Source organism: Myiozetetes cayanensis, unplaced genomic scaffold (genome assembly GCF_022539395.1).
Source record: "Myiozetetes cayanensis isolate MyiCay16 unplaced genomic scaffold, myiCay2020 scf14, whole genome shotgun sequence".
Classification (NCBI taxonomy): domain Eukaryota; kingdom Metazoa; phylum Chordata; class Aves; order Passeriformes; family Tyrannidae; genus Myiozetetes; species Myiozetetes cayanensis.
The window spans coordinates 5751985-5767914 of NW_026087048.1; the positions used below are offsets into that span (position 1 = coordinate 5751985).

At 40.5% G+C, this 15930-nt stretch overlaps 1 protein-coding gene across 7 annotated transcripts in view; it reads left to right on the forward strand.

The window, feature by feature from the left end:
- Positions 1–744: 744 nt before the first annotated feature.
- Positions 745–15930, forward strand: part of THSD4 (thrombospondin type 1 domain containing 4) — a 414123-nt gene continuing 398937 nt past the window's right edge. For 4 of the 7 annotated variants that reach the window (XR_007628157.1, XR_007628158.1, XR_007628156.1 and 1 more), the window contains exon 1: positions 824–1087. The gene's annotated coding sequence lies outside the window, so the exon portion shown is untranslated. Of the gene's footprint in view, positions 1088–13305; positions 13431–15930 lie in introns of those variants that run through there. The other 3 variants (XR_007628159.1, XM_050309834.1, XM_050309835.1) reach the window with 3 other exon arrangements.

Here is a 15930-nt window from a genome sequence, read left to right on the forward strand (position 1 = left end):
GAGCTCATACCGGACACTTTATTGCTCTGTTCAATAAAAATGCCCCCAGGGATCTTAGGTCCAGTACATTTAATATAAAGCCGGAACAGAGACACAAATCCATTTTTTTTTTTTTTTCCTGAGATGCCAGCTCAAAAGTTATCAGGAAAAGATCCTGCTCATAGTTGCTTGTTTGTGGCTTGCTTTCCACAGTGTCAGTTACCACTGTCACTGGCTCGGTTTCAAATCTCGGGCTTTTAAGCAAACACTGTCAGGAACACAGATTATGTTCTAGCTATCAGTATTTTTGCTGGAAGCGGATGGTCTTTCATCCATCCAGTGGGCAGGGAGATGACAGTTGTCTCCCGCGTTTTCTTGTAGCGTCTGAAGGCAGTAGTGTGGGGTGCGTTAATATCTCCAACAGCGAAGGGCTGGAGGAACTGCGAGATGACAGAGTACAGTGTCCCGCATTCCCGCTGCTGTGGCGGAGCCACCTGTCCAGCCGATCCCGCAGGGGCGTTGCGGGTGCGCGGCCACCACAGGAGCACCGTTCCCTGACACCTCTGGATGCCACCGCACCGCACGAGGATGGGCGCGGGGGGGAGGCGGACACGGGTGGGATGGGCGCGGGGGGGTATGGACGCGGGTGATTCGTGGGACAGCCCCCGCACTGCCCCCCGCCGCCTTCTCCCCGCACGTCCGCGCACCGGCGCCGCTGGAAGGTGCCATGCCCCCCCCTCTGGCCCCCGCTGGACATCCCTCCCGCGCTCGACATCCACACTCTGGAGCGCCGGGGGAGGGCCTGGGACACGCCGGGCTCGTGCCGGCAGGTGGCGGCAGCGGGCGCGAGCAGTGCCGTGTGCGGGCGGGAGCGAGGGGAGCGGGAGAGGCTGAGCCTGAGCCCCGGAGCCGCCGGGAACCTGCTCGGGTCCGGCGGGGCTCCGGCATTCCTGGCCCAGGGCGCGCCGCCTCCCATGCGCCGGAGGCCGCGCAGGGTCTCAGCCCTCTCGTCCCTCACCCTCCCCCAGAGCGCCTCGTCGCGGGGCCCCCGGCCGGGACGCCGGGCACGGAGCGGTGAGGAGAGGCCGGGCGGGCAGCCCCGCGCCAGGTGGGCGGTGGGTGCCGGGCAGGGGCAGCGGGGAGGGGGCGGCGGGGCCGCGCTGAGGGGTCGCGGCCCGTGGGGCTCTGGGGCTGACCCGGCTGCGGGAGCGCGGTCCGAGCTGCCCCGCGGGGCTCCTGCGCCGCGTGTTTGGACTCTGTAAGAAGCCATTTCAAAGCTGCTCCCCTCTCACGCTCGACTTCCAGGAGCTGCATCCAGGGGCTCTGCAAGGAGCTGCCTCGCTTTGCCTCGGTGTCCCACCAGAAGCCGTGGCTGCACGTAGTCTGATCCGAATCCAGCAGTTTATGCGAGAGAGGGGAAGGAGGGAATAACTTTCCTTACGAAGAATGCGTGTCGCAATTGTTCTTGCTTTGGGCCAGATCTTTTGGTCTGTCTAAGCACAGCGTGCTGAGCATGAGCTGTGGCTGGCGTTCGGGATCTCTCTTCATGCTTTACTGCTCCTGGTTTTGTTACCATCTCTCCTGCGCTTGGATTCCAGCAACACTCGAGCTGTATGTGCTCGGTTGTCAGGAGTATGTGCTATAGCAGAGAGTAATGTTGAAATACCTTTTATTCTCCAGCTACAGTTTACATTTTTGCAACTGCCAGAGTGTCCACACCTGTGTGTTTTATAGCCCCTGACACACTTGCCATTAATTCATCCAAATGATTTTTTTCCAGATTCTAGAAATATGAACAGTTTAGAAAGTCTGTCAGCAGTGAGTTCCACGGGTTAATATGTGGGATAACTATTTCCCTTTTCTTCTTTTTACTGCCTGATACTGTTTGGTTCTTATAAAGTGTATTATGCTTGTTCTCTGCCCACTATCTTTGTGCTATTTCAGAACTGTATTCTTTCATTATACGTCTACCTCCTTTATTTCAAGGTAAAGAATTCTTTGCTTTTTAGACACTTCTCTTGTATAGAGTTTCTTCCATATCTCTTGATAGTGTCATCTCCTTTTTCTATATTTTTTATCATTTTATATTTTATTTAATCAAAGGATCAGCAAAACTGAGCTATATTCAAGATTTCAGTACAATATGGGTTACACTTATGTACACTTATGCATGATGATGTCTGCTGGCAGAGACGACAGACAACTTGGTGCATCAATGACATGAATAGCCAACAAAAGTAATAGAAATATTTGTAATTCACTGTGTGGTCACCTGTTGTTGAATCAGTGTGGCTTAATTTTTTAATCAGAAACCACCGTCTAAGTCACCAGTTGTTAGTAGCTCAATACAATGATATAATGCCTGAGGGGCTCTTAATATTCTGTCATTCTGCTGTGCATGTTTTTCTTGTCTTCTCTGGCAAGAGCAAAAACTGAAAATAGCCCAAATCTGCCTGAGTTTAGTCCTGTTTGTAGAACTGCCAATTCACTCCTACCAAGTTGAACTACCAAGCTGTAGTTTGCTAACTCAAACTGATGTAAAGTTGGTAGTTACCTACTGGTTGATGTGATTTCCACCCATTCAGTATCATCAGGAGTTTATAATGAAACTTGATACTGCTGAAATTCATTGGATACATGTAATTCTTGATGCTGTCTTTGCCATCACCATGGAATTCCACTTCCAGGGTATGTAGTAATAGACTACTAGGAGAGACTGCCTTTCAAGGAGAAAAGTGCTGTAAAATGAGAATTTTTAGCCAAGTTAGAAATAAGAGATCAGCTGGTATGGGCTGTCCCAGAGAGCCCTTCGAAGTGAGTATAGGTGTTGTCATAATTGTGCCCTGAATGTAACTTGTCAGGTTTTATTTAGGAACAGGGCTAATTTCAGGTCTTACTAATGATAAGTTTAATCTGAAACAACTCTATTGTAATTGAAGGAGCAACTTTTGATTCCCAGCTAACTCTTAGAAACACCTGGAGGTGTTACATGGTGCAGGATTTTTGTCTTTTCACACTTCATGCAGCAGGTTCATTCAGAACTCCAGCAGATTTAATTACAGAAAGTGAACTGTGTTGCTTCTGGTCAGTGATTAGTTTCATGAGTTCAGTACAAAACGTTTGCTTTGCTGTAGAACAAACTGAGTAACTGTGCTAGGCAAACATGCATTAAACAAAGACTGAAAATAAACCAAAAATGAACAGAATCATCTTGAAGACTCAAGTTGGCCTCAGTGTGTGATTCTGTGCAGACAGTGGCAACATAAAAGCTGGTTTTCTACATTGTAGTCTCAGTTCTCTGTGATGTGACATCACCTGTGTGATATTCAGCCTGTTCACAGTGGCAGTTGTACTGAGAATGGAGCTGAAATGCCAGGCACACACTTAGTAGTGATACTTTGGATTTTTTTTTTTTTACTTTGAAACTCAGGTTTATTATCTACAGTGAATTGCAGTCAGTGGAGGGACCACTGTGAGCTTTGAGTTGTTCTGTTTGAGAAAAGGAGGGTTTGATGGTTAAGCACTTAAAAAACCAGGGAACTCTAAAGTCAACCATGCATAAGCAATTTTAGCTGTGTCCCCTGGAGTGTTGTGTTATCATAACAGGCTTCAGGTTTAGGAGGTTGTTGTTTCTTGCAAGTAGGAAAAAAGTAAAAGCAGAAAAATTACTGTGTCAGACCAACTTCTAAAAGAGTTTGGACCGTGATAGTAGCACCTCTACCACTGTTGATAGGCAAAGTAGCTTTTAATTGAGAAATGCTTTCAGTGGTTGTAGTGCTGTCTGGAGAATTCTGTGACAAGTCTTGTTCCCTAGAATAGGCACAAATACAGTTCAGTTATTAGTTCTTTTGTTTTCAGAAAGCAGCTTTCCCTGGTGTAAATTCAGTTTGGAGGGTGACTTGGGTAATTAAAGGTAGCTCAGTTATGAATATATGTGGTTGAAATATGTGATCAATGGATATGGTTGTGTTGTTAATGTATACTAGGTGGAGTAAGAGTGGTTTGCATTTGAATAACTTCTTTTTATTCAGGATAATACATTACACTAGATGGTGTGTATTAGATCTTTAGGGCGAATGCATGGTTTAGTACTTCATTTAGAGGATTAATTAGAGGGATGCTAAGCAGATATAAATAAAAGAGATTGATCAACGGAGTGATCTGATAGGCACTGACTTTGCCTTGTATCTTTCTCTATATAAAGGGAGCAAAGCTGAAACCATGTGCTTCACTGTTGCCTGATTATTTTTTTGTTAATTTTTGTTCTTTGTTTAGTTGACAATAACAGATTCAAACTCTGTAATTTAAAACAACTTGGTTATCTCCTGGAATGTTCTGTTGCACCCATTTTTCTCTCGGGGACTTGTGAGTGTCATGTCACACATCAGATCTGTGCAGCTTCTCCCTGCAGGGTTATGGCATTCCCAGAGATGGGTCAGTGTTCACAATTTTGGTTGCTGTTAAACAGTCAGCACTTGTCAACACCATACACAGACATCTGTTACATATTTTTGAAATATGGTGGTACCAAGTGTTAAATGTGGGGCTTCTCCACAGGAACTGTTCTCGAACTCGAAATATGCCAGTGTTGATACGATCTCTTAGCAGTCCTTGTGAGAGCAAGTGGCCTCATGGGCTGGTTTGGGGATATTTGTGGGAGTTGCTGGAATGTGGGCTTCTGTTTTCAGCATTCCCATTGGCCTGCTCTGTGTTGCTGATCAAGGCTGTTGGCGCCTTGCTTTATCTCTGAACTTGTTCCTTTATCTCTGAACAAGGTATGATAATTACAGGATATTGGTCAACTGTTAGATTTCCTGAAGACAGTTTGCATGCAAGGTGCTTTATGCTAAAAAACAACAACAAAATGTCATTGGTGTAAAAATATTGATAGTACATGAACAAACTCAGATAATGTAGTATGTGCCTCTTCAAATCACAGCTTAAGGTCTTGCTTGTTGGCTATTTCACATCAGTCCTATGCTGCTGCTACTTGGCATCCCACTTTGGTGGGATTTATTTTGGTCCTGGTTTTAGAATTTCCCTTCGCAGGAAGATTCCATGCTCCTTATATAGAAAAATTTAAAAAAAAAATATTTTTTTTCCATCAGTTCTGTAGATTCTTTTCTCAGTAAGTGCATGAACCACTATCTGTTTTTTTTAAAGCTCTGATCTAAGAGCCAGTAAAGTCAAGGAAATGGTTATCAGTAACTTCAACGTCTTTGGGATCAGGGCACTCCCACGTGATGTGCTTTTGCCATTGCAAATCATGACCACTGGTTTCAGCCGTGGATTCACAGTGTTTGCTTTGATAGAGCAAGAGTTAGGAACTTGTTCTTTTAACAGGAGTTATATAGTTACTTCTGGAACTGGAGCCTTTGGAAAACTCTTTGGGTACCAAAAAAAGGATGTTTAAATTACAGGACTTGGTAGATAAAATTCAGCTTTTTGCAGAGGAGCTGCTTGTTCGTAACTGTGATCCTTTATTCTTCTTCCTTGAGGATTGCTATAAACTCACAATTTGTATAGAATCATATGTGATTGAGTGTAGAGAGGAATATATAGAGAATATACAGAGAATAGAGAGAATATTCTTTAAACTGTGTTTTTGTTTATTTTACTTTTCTTACTTCTGCTTTTTTCCTAAACTCAAGTCATTAAAATACTACAATAAATAAAATGGTCCCTTTTTGTTCTTCAGGGGATAACTTGTGACAAGAAAAATTCCAACTTCTGAAATTCTTTTATCCTTGTCTGGATTTTATTGATCTCTTCTTGCACTGGAATGATGTTTAGCAGAGGAACCTGATAGTGAGCAGGTCCAAATTTGTCTCCATGGATGCAGGAGCAGAACTGATGTGGCACCTTGGACCTTGCCTGCCCAAGAGGTGGGGCAGGGTCTGTCTTTTGTGGCTGCGTGGCCTGGTGAGATAAGAGAACAGGAGAAGACTGCCCAAAGTGAAATGTTTGCTGTGAGCCTAAGGATGCTGATAGGAGTAGTGTGGTTTCCTGCATGTTGCCTTCTATGTGAGTCATGATATCCAAGTTGGAATGTGTTTTCTTTGCTCTTGTGTTGGGGAAAGGATGGATAAAGAAACCATTTTTTAAAAACCCTTCTCCATGAAACTTGTTTCTTGGTGGAAAACATCTGTTGTGCTTGGCCTTGCTGGATCAGCACTTGGATATCTGTGAGCATGGATACTACACCCCCAGGAGGAAAACGTCACTTGGATACTTGAATATCACATGACTAAAATCTGCAATCTTGAATCAAGCGGATTCCCCTGATACTCTGTTTGGATTAGCTGGGGAGAAGTGCATGGAAGGACAAACCTGTCTCTAAATGGCAAATTCAGCAAAACTATTGACACTAATCTGAGAGTAAATGTTGACTTGGAAGGTTTTCAGGTGTCCTGGACTTTTTTTCCCATAGTAAAGATGATTGTTGTAGTCCTGACTCGGTAACATCAGACTGTTAGTTGGTTGTATATTATACTTGCATTTTTGTTGGGTTATTTTTATCTAAAACATGTAGTTTCTACGAAAGTAAAAAGAAGAAATATTTTTGCTTATCAGATTGGCAAAGAGAAGTAAGAGCCTGTGCAATCCCACCCTGCATAATTGCAATAAAATGACATCTCCTGACACAAACTGCCCCAAAGGGTGATAAATTACATGGAATGGATTCAATTGCTTAATCTGGCAGAAATGAAAGCTCTGTCTCACTTTCTTGTTATTCCATGGAGCTGCATTCACTGGGGAAGTGAGTGTGGAATAGTGGGGAAACTTTCTTGCAAATTTTCAGGGTTTCTGTGGGGAATTTAAGCACTTCACTAAACCAGCATAAAAATAAGGATTTAAAATTGTGGGTTAACTGTTAACTGTTAGTACTGTTCAGCTTGGATGACCCAGGAAATACCGTTCATGTATTGAAACACAGGGGTTAAGGCAGGATGTCAGTTTTGATCTTTTTGTAGTGATAAGAAGCCATTAAAAATGTAATTTCTTATATTCCTTTACTTCTTCAGACATTGCTTGTGCTTGTTAAAACATATTGCACACCAAAAGGACTGTCTCTTTTTTAATGTCTTTCTGTCTTACCTCCCCCCCAATTCAGGGATTTGCTCACATTGAGGTGATTGGAGTACTTTTTTTGCTTCCCATAGGAATGTTTACAATTTTGCAGGATCAGGTTCAGATTTATTACTTAGGCACTGGCAATTCTTCTGTAATTCATCAGTTTTCATAAAACTGTGGCATCTGCCTGTGTTTGTTGCTGGCCAAATTCATCACATCAGGACTGAATGCAGAGTCATAGTTTCTGAGCATGTTTAACATTTAAGTAATAATAATGATCAGCTGTTTTAAAAATCCCTGTGCAGTTTTGAATTGTGAGGGCAAGAAAGGGCTAAAATGTCTTTGCTGCTTTCATACTGTTAAAATTGAACAGAAGCTGTCATATTCCAAACTGGCTTCTTTAGAACACACTGCTTGTGATTTAACTGTGATTGTTTCTACTGCTTTGAAATGGAAGAGGGGGAGAAACTGTTTCCAAATGTATCTTGCTGGAATTTGAGGGTTAAGGAAGGTGGGTTTGTTTCTGCTTTTTGTTTTGCTGTTTTCTTAAAGTTATGTTAGAAGGGCTTTTCAAAACTCTAGGCTTTTCAAAATTCCTGTTTACTCAGCCCATACAGATATTATGTTTAATCAGGAAGCACAATGTGAAGCAGTGTCCAAAGAGGGATTACATTCGAGTTGCATTCCTTTCAGTATGTCTTCACCTATCTCCTACAGTGAGTATTCAAGTTGAAGATTACAAGTCTCTATATAAGACTTTTGTGACTTTAGGCAATACGCACAACAGCAGAAGACTCATATTTAACAAAAACAAAACCAACATACAAAACTTGGTCACTTTTTCTTTTCAAACTTGATCACCTTTGGCCTTGGGACTGTTTAAAGCAGCAACTGAAGTCCACAGTGTTGGAGCAGCTGCTCTTTGCCAGCATTTTGTAAAAGGCTGTTCTTGTTGTCTTGCAAATTCAAGAAGTCTCTCGTTCACTTCCTGAATCCCCATTTTACAGTCTGTAGATGCAGGGATATTTTGGCTGGAGCATTAAGTGATGTCAGTGAAGGTCACTGTGCTGTAATAACCAGTTCTCATGCACAAACAAGTTCAGGCTCCACTGCCAAGAGATGACCTTTGATTTCTCGTTGCCCGATGCAATTCACTTTGCTTGAGTCCGGGCCATGATGGTGGTAGAGATTTCTGGACTGTAGATAACTTTGATAAACCGAATTAGATTTGGCTTTTATTGTGGTCAGAAAAGTGAAAGGTGAGAGTGGGTTTCCTTGTGACTTGAAGGGCTGCCAACTCTGAAACTACCACTACTAATTACAGTTTCTAAGCTACATCTGATCAACAGAGATAGTGAGCAAAGATGCTTATATGTTAAAACATTTGTTATATATAGGCAGAAAATAATAGTTTAATCTGACATCATCAGGGATTTTAGATACAGCCAAGAGGCCATATGTGCTTGTCAGCAGGTAGACCTGGGACATGGCCATCGCACTTTCCTGCTCCTGTTATCCTCCTAATCCAGGTTGAACTGGGAGGTGCAGGGGTCCCACAAAACTAAATTTAATAACTTTGCTGTGTTGTAAGAACGTTGTGGCAACCTTATTCTGAATAAAGTAGTGTATGGCTAAATGGGGAGGCAGGATACAGTCACCTCTTTACTGGGCTGTGACTCACTGTACTGCTGGTTTCCACTCTTTTGTTAAAAGGGATTTCCATTAACCTACCTTTCTTTGCAAGCCCATGCAGTAATTATAGAGAAATATGGCATTTCTGAGTGGTTTTTCTCTTCAACCCTTCTGGCTTTTGCAGATACGGGAGTGGGTACGTGTGTGCATCAGTTCCAGTGAATGACTTTTCAAGTAGCAAAGTTGATTCAGTTCTTTCAAAGTCAGATTACACAGTCACGTTTTATTCCTGCTGTCAAGCAAACCTCTCTTGAAAGCAGTAGTGAATTTACTCACAGGCTGAGAAAATCTCAAGACTAGAACCTGATCTGGCAAGGATGACTGGAACTTGAAAAGGAGTCTTCCTGACTCCTCAGTATAGTTTTTTGCATAATTCTGTTATCAACAATGACAAGGGCTGGTGGTGATTCTGCAAGGTTTGTATCTTTTATCTGTCAAACATAGACTCGTTCTTCACAGGCCACTGGATGGCATCTGCCCAACTGTATATTTCCTAATAGGGAGATTTTAATCTGCAGCATATGAAATGTTTCAGCTTTGCTGCTCGGTCATTGATGGCCTGAGATGCCTTGAGTGTATGGTTATCTTGATGTTTTTGTGTCAAAGACTGATATCTCCTGTAGGAATGTAACAGTTTATGCAGTTTGCATTAAATGGACTGAAATACTAACTGTCATTGAGGCCACCAGAGCACATGAGGCATAGTAGCAAGACAAGATTGGTAGGATGTCTAAAATCTCTTTTAAGCTGACAGGATAAGAATAAACAACTCCCACACCGCACCCTTAAAGGGTCTTGCAGTTCGGTTTTAAAATGCAGGAGGCTGAAGGATTCACCACATGGAGTTATGATTCATACAAGCATTAGGGGATTTCTGAAACCTAACCAAATAAGGACTTCAGGAAAATTACATTCAGTGGCATTAGTCTCGGGGTAGAATTGAGAATGTAAATTGTTTCAGAACATAGGGATTTGACATTTCTTCTGCTGTCACTAGTCATGCTGAATCTTAATTTCTCTTTCTTGAAAAGACACAATGATAGTGTTGCTTGTCGTCCTTACTAATAAAGCTGAGTACCAGCATTTTCCCTTTTATCCCCCTTAACATCTTCTTCCCACAGAGAAGAGATGCACTTCTGTAAATGTGCCCCTTTAAGTGGTAAAAGTTTAGCAGCACAATTGGCATCTGATGCTGCTATCTTGGTTACCAGTTCAGTTTTGGAAGATTTGTAAGAATCTATATATATCAAACCCAGTGGATAAACATATTAAATGTCTGTGTTGTTGTGCTGATGCCCTCATCTAAATTTTATTGTGGATGAAAACTAAATAGAACTCCATGAAACAGTTTTTTGGGATGTTCTCTGAGTTATCTTCTGTTTGCACGCAGAACTTGATATTTGCAAAAAATGTGCAAGACAACTTACTGCCATTCTTCCAGAGATCCATTGATCTTTTCATGTTGGGATTAAGTCCTCTGGTATTCTGTTTCAAAATTAATGAAAAAAATACTTAATTTCCCCATGCTCTTGCAAGACCTCTCATTAGACCTATTCATCATTATGTAGGAATATAAAAGAAAACAATAAATCTTCAAATTCCATTGTTGCATTTCCTTACCAGTATGTGGAGAGCCTCACATCAGAGAGAATTTTAATGAGAAATAAATTAGAATCTCATCCTTCTTGTAGTATTATTTAGTAACAGAGTAATTTGAACAGTCTGTCATAACTAGGCCATTTCAAGATGTTTCAGGAGTCCAGATTCTGAAATCCAGTGTGAGATGCTTAAGCTACACGGTGAGCTGGTTTTCTGTCTGTGACCTAGCAGTTGTTTTCTGAATTACCTCTTAAAAATAAAGCACCCAAGTCTATTAGGTATATGCTATTAGGTATATGAATTTTCCCTCAGAGCAGATGTGAGCAGTTAATTGTTTTACTCAGCAAAGGCACATTCAGGATTTTTCTGAATGCTATAGCACTATCTCAGCACTATTTGTTTTGGACATATGTCACTTATTTTTTAGTGGTCCCTAAAATATATTCCCACAGGGGTACCTGAGAAGTTCTACATCCTTGCAGCTGGCCACCAGCCAGTTAAAGCCTTATGTTGCTCTCATGTGCTGCAACTATTTAGCAAGTCTTCAGTGCCCAAATTCTCTCTGCTGTTGATGAAATCTCTGAACTCCTAAGAAGATGGTACAGCTCTGCCACTCCCTGCCCCAGGACAGTACAGCACCTTCAAGTCATTGCCCAGATCTTCCATGACAAATGGGTTGCACCAATACCTGAGCAGTCGCTCGGATTTAAGTAAAGCCCAATCCATATGAGAATTGCATGATGGAAAAAAGAAATCTCTTCTTTTTGCCAAAATAAAGCAGTTTACTGCCTTCAGGAGAGGACTGAAGGGAGGAGGACTTTCATTATGTTTAGTGTCTATTACGAAAGCCCTGGTCACTTTTTTGGACATTTGTCAGGGCAAACTGTGTGTCAGTAGACAGTTGTGATGTTCTCCCTTCCAGCTATGGCAATATCGAAATGTATGTTAAAACACTTGTCCTTGAACGCTTATGTAGAGAAGGATTTGATGAGTTATTTTGGGATGTGTGCCCACAATAATCTCCATTAGAGAAGGTACAGGAGCCAGTTCTGCAGAGCAGCACTGCACTGAATCACTGTGGGATTTGGATTACCGAGACCTTCTTCCTTTGCTGTCAGAACTCAGGAGAAACAGGCACTTGTTTGTTGCCTAGCATGTCCATTTATAAAATGGACAAATTTTGTTTGAAAGTAGATAGACTAATAAACTGACACTGAATTGCCTTGCTTTTGCCTGTACTAACAAATAGGGTTGCTTTGTTTCCCCCTCCCCCAATTTTCTTCTGTGTCAAGGTCCCGTTCAGGTCTTGAGGGAGTGCCAACCTTTATTTAACCCAAAGCAGAGAGCTACAAAACAGGCAGAGAAGTCTCTGAAGTTCCCCAGAAATTATTTTTATCCCATTTATAGTTCAATACATGAAGAATAATGCTACAGAAACCCTTGAAGTCACTATAGCTGAAGTTTGAAATTGAATCCCAAAGATCTTAATGCTAATTTCAATAGATGCCTGTGTTGTATTTATAGATACATGTTCCAGTTAGGAGGGTTTGAGTTTAGAAAAGGCAGCATCTCTGACAGTGGATAGGAATAGCTACCCAGAAGAGAACTATTTAGTCAATCTTTGCAAGTCTTATGCTCTCTGGTAACTGGAAGATCTGCAGTGATCTTTTCCAAGGACTGAGAAGGCTTCCATTAGAGGTTGGCTGACAAGTTTGAAAAGTGGCTTGGTTTGACTTTTGCAGTGTGCCTGTACAGATACAACTTTATCACTGGTCTGCTCTAGATAACATAAGTGTTCCCAGAAAGCATTGTTTTTTGGAGGTATTAGTTATGCGGGGAAATGATTCCCACTGATTACTCCAAGAAAAATATTTTGTTTCTCAATAAACAAGTGAAGATTTCAAGTCTCCATCACGTACTGTCCTCCCTGATGTGTTCTGACACTGGCACCTCAAGGCAAACAGAACAGAAGGAACTTTGTGAAGCTGATATTTTGAGATTGCATGTGTTCAGGTGCTTGACATGGACACCAATTTTTTTTTATTATTTTTTAATTTTTTTGTGAGGACTGTTGAGGTTTAAGCATTCTAATGTTTAATTTCTACCTTAGAAAATCACAGCTGTGAAGTCCAGGATGTTTATATTGTTGGAAATGTTTCTGTGGGTTCACAGAGCAATTGCTGACTCTTTATACTGTCCTGTTAGTTTGAATTAGCTCTAATTTAGAGAAAGGGCAGTTTCACATGAGTTTTCCTATTTGTGTTTGTAATATATAGTAGGCTAATGACACACACATCTATTTACCAGTAAGTGAAATATATCTTTCAAAGGGCACATTATCAACAGGATCACTTTATCTTCACCTATAGATGCTGTTGAATGTTGTCTAATACTCAGTCAAAAAAAAATTATTCTCTGAAGCACAGCTTCCTATAAATTGTTCCTTTTTTAACTATGTGGAGGATAGTGATGCTTAGGCAGGTATTTACAATGTCTGTTGAACAGTGGGGAAATTAATTCTCATGGTAAACAGTTTAAAAAGAATGAAAAAAAAGAGACTTGTATTCTGCCAGACAGACATTTTCATGAAACAGATAGCTGAAAAATCACATTTCCTCTTTACAAAAAGAAGGTATCTCCTAACTTCACAATAATTATGTAATATAGGTAATTTTTACATAATGAGAGGGGTGTCTCCCATCTGCATTACTAAGAAATAGCTGATTATACTGCTGAAATATGTTGGGTTTTACTTTCCTCGGACATGTGCCTTCAATTAGCTTTGCTGAAATATTTGTTTTCTCTGACCTTTCCAAACAGGGTGTGTTATAACTCCCTCAGTGAGGCTGATGGGTCCTCGGTTTTCATGCAAAAGACAGTAGTTCCTCAGAGCCACCATCTGCCTATTGGTGTGAACTCCAGTTAAATGCTGTTGGGAGTCTGAGCTTTGAAGACACAGACTAAGGCTGAAAGTTAGAAGCTTTTCTTTGATTTCAGAGAGACATTTTGTGCTCTGCAAACAGCATCTATTTATCAAGTCATGAAAGGAGCATAAGAAAAGCTCCTTTTCTTGGACATATTTACAGGTAAAGAAGTTAGCATGGCTAAAGAGGCTCTTGGAACTTTCTGTTATTCCTAGTTTTTCTGAGATGCAGTTATATGCTTTGCAGTATCAATACTGTTAAGACTTACTAAATAGACTTGCAGACCGACATTTCAAACATAATCCTTCTCTTAGTGAAGTGTTTCCATGCAGGGCATTTGAACTCCCAGTTAAAGCAGGCACTTTAGTATGCCTCACTCAGAAAACCTGAGTTTCCACCCGGTGGAGTGGGTCTGGAAGCAGTGGATGAACCAAATCTAAAATACCACTCTAGCTACTTGCACTTGGTAGAAAAGTATTTAAACCAGTAACTTGTTAACAACAAATTTGTGCTATTACTGGTAATTTTGTAGGCAAGACTGTAGTTGTTAAATAGTAGCAAAGTTCACACAAGTTTGTTTCTCTTGCTTGTCATAACAATGAAGGATTCACCTATATTCTGTGCTTATAGAGATTTCAGGTATTTCAACCTGGCTTTTTAGGCTCTTAAAGATTCTTTTATTTGTATTTTTCCATACCAATAATCAGATTAATGTTGATCAGTATTATGGAAAGGTTAAGAAAGATTGTTTAATGAAAAGAATCTTTTAACGTGTCCTCTCTCCCTTCCTCTTAAATGTGCAGTATCTTCTACATCCTTGGTTTGGAAGACTGGGATTGAACAAAAAATATTTTTCACCAGGAAAAAAAATCCTGAAATATATAGAATGTGTCTTGTTAAAAGAGGTCATGGTTTCCAATATGTAGAGCTATGATAAACAGCACTTTTCATGGCTTTCAAATTCTGAAGCTAGTATGGGTACACAAGTGCATATTTTGTATCCATCCCCTGAGTAGTAAAAACTTATATAAAATAGAATACTAAGTGCGTACTGCATCCAGTTGGTCTGTCCTCTGTTTATTAAGGTGTTCTCTAGTTTCCTTTTATTTGCCTACAAAGGCTTGAGGCATCTTCTCAGTAAAATATAGTATCTGGCTTTACAAATTCATAGAAAATTGTCGAAAACATTACCCTGACTTTAGGCTGTCCTTAGAAAATAACAGTAAAGTCAATAAAGGGTCAATGACCTAATAAAGCTCTACAGGTCTCTAATCTGGAACTTAATGAAGTTTTCTAAGTTGTTTTTTGTGGAAGACAACATAGATTCAAGAACTGAAAGATGCGCTTCGAGTTGTGATTTCTTGACAAAACACCGTTCAGTTAGAAATGAGGTTGTCCATCTACAGTGTCATCATAAGAAATCCTTCTTCTAAAGATTGTAGTTGCTAAGCACATCTTTAAAACTAATGCCAGAGATTTGGCCATGATTGCACAGCCTATCACTTTGAAATTTTGAAGTTAACTTAAGATAGGTTTGCAATAGTTTCCACACAGTTACATCCCCAAAATATCTCTGTCAATCTGGAGAGTTGTATGATCTCGCTTTTGTGATTAATTTTATCTTTTACAAAATTATCTTCTGCCTGGGAACTTGAAATGTAGTTAAGCTTTTGTGAGAATTAGCTAATACTTTCAAAAGGTGAAAGAGGGGACAAAATCAGAGTAAAAACAGCCGTTTTGGTGCCTTCTGAATCTTGAGAATGTATCATTCTTCTGGGTTGTTATTTCAAAGAAGTAAAAAAGAACAATTAATTCAGTTTTTCTGACACTCGATTTTGTGTTTGCTGGACTTTTTTTAATGTTTGGTAAATCTGATCTTCACATAAGTCACCCTTTCAGAGTGTGGTAATTGTAAATCATATCAGAATTAACAGTCAATTAAACACTGCTACTCCAGCATGCCTTCTTTGCAATTGAACTGGATGCCAATGAGCTAACTGTATGTTGTTATTCATACCACAACAATATACTTTACTAATTATCAAACCTCTTACTATGGTGTTAAATCCATATTTAAGCTAATTATTAAATTTAAGAGGTCTTTAGTATTAGATCAGACTCATTATTGTAATACTTTCCCTTTTATGATATATTTATTGCTAATGCACATTCAGCAAATACATATTGTGAACAAAGATTAAGGAAAATTAAAGAAACAAATCATAGTCATCATATATTGTATGACTGCAGCTCATGACCCAGAAGCAAGCAGTTCTTGCTTCTCCCCTTTACTTACAAGGTGAATGTCACAACACTTGTTGGATCCTGAATTAAATTATATGTTCTTCAACAAAGACCGAAGCAGAATTGTGGCCCCCTCCGGCATAGCAATATTTTGAAAAGCCAAAATTTTCATTTTGTGAATAGATATGTGGGGAAATCGGGTGCATGATCCCTGTTGCATCTCACCAGTGTTGTGTCCTAGATTTTCAGAGGGCAATGAAATGTTATAGAATTGGATGCCAGATAATCAGGCAACACAGTTTTACTACTGAATGTTTGCTGAATTAAGCCCTAGGAACAGGACCAAAATTTCAAGACTGCCCTAGGATGGCCCTGAATCTCACAATTATTGTTTTATTTGGGGTCTTTGGTGCTCCTC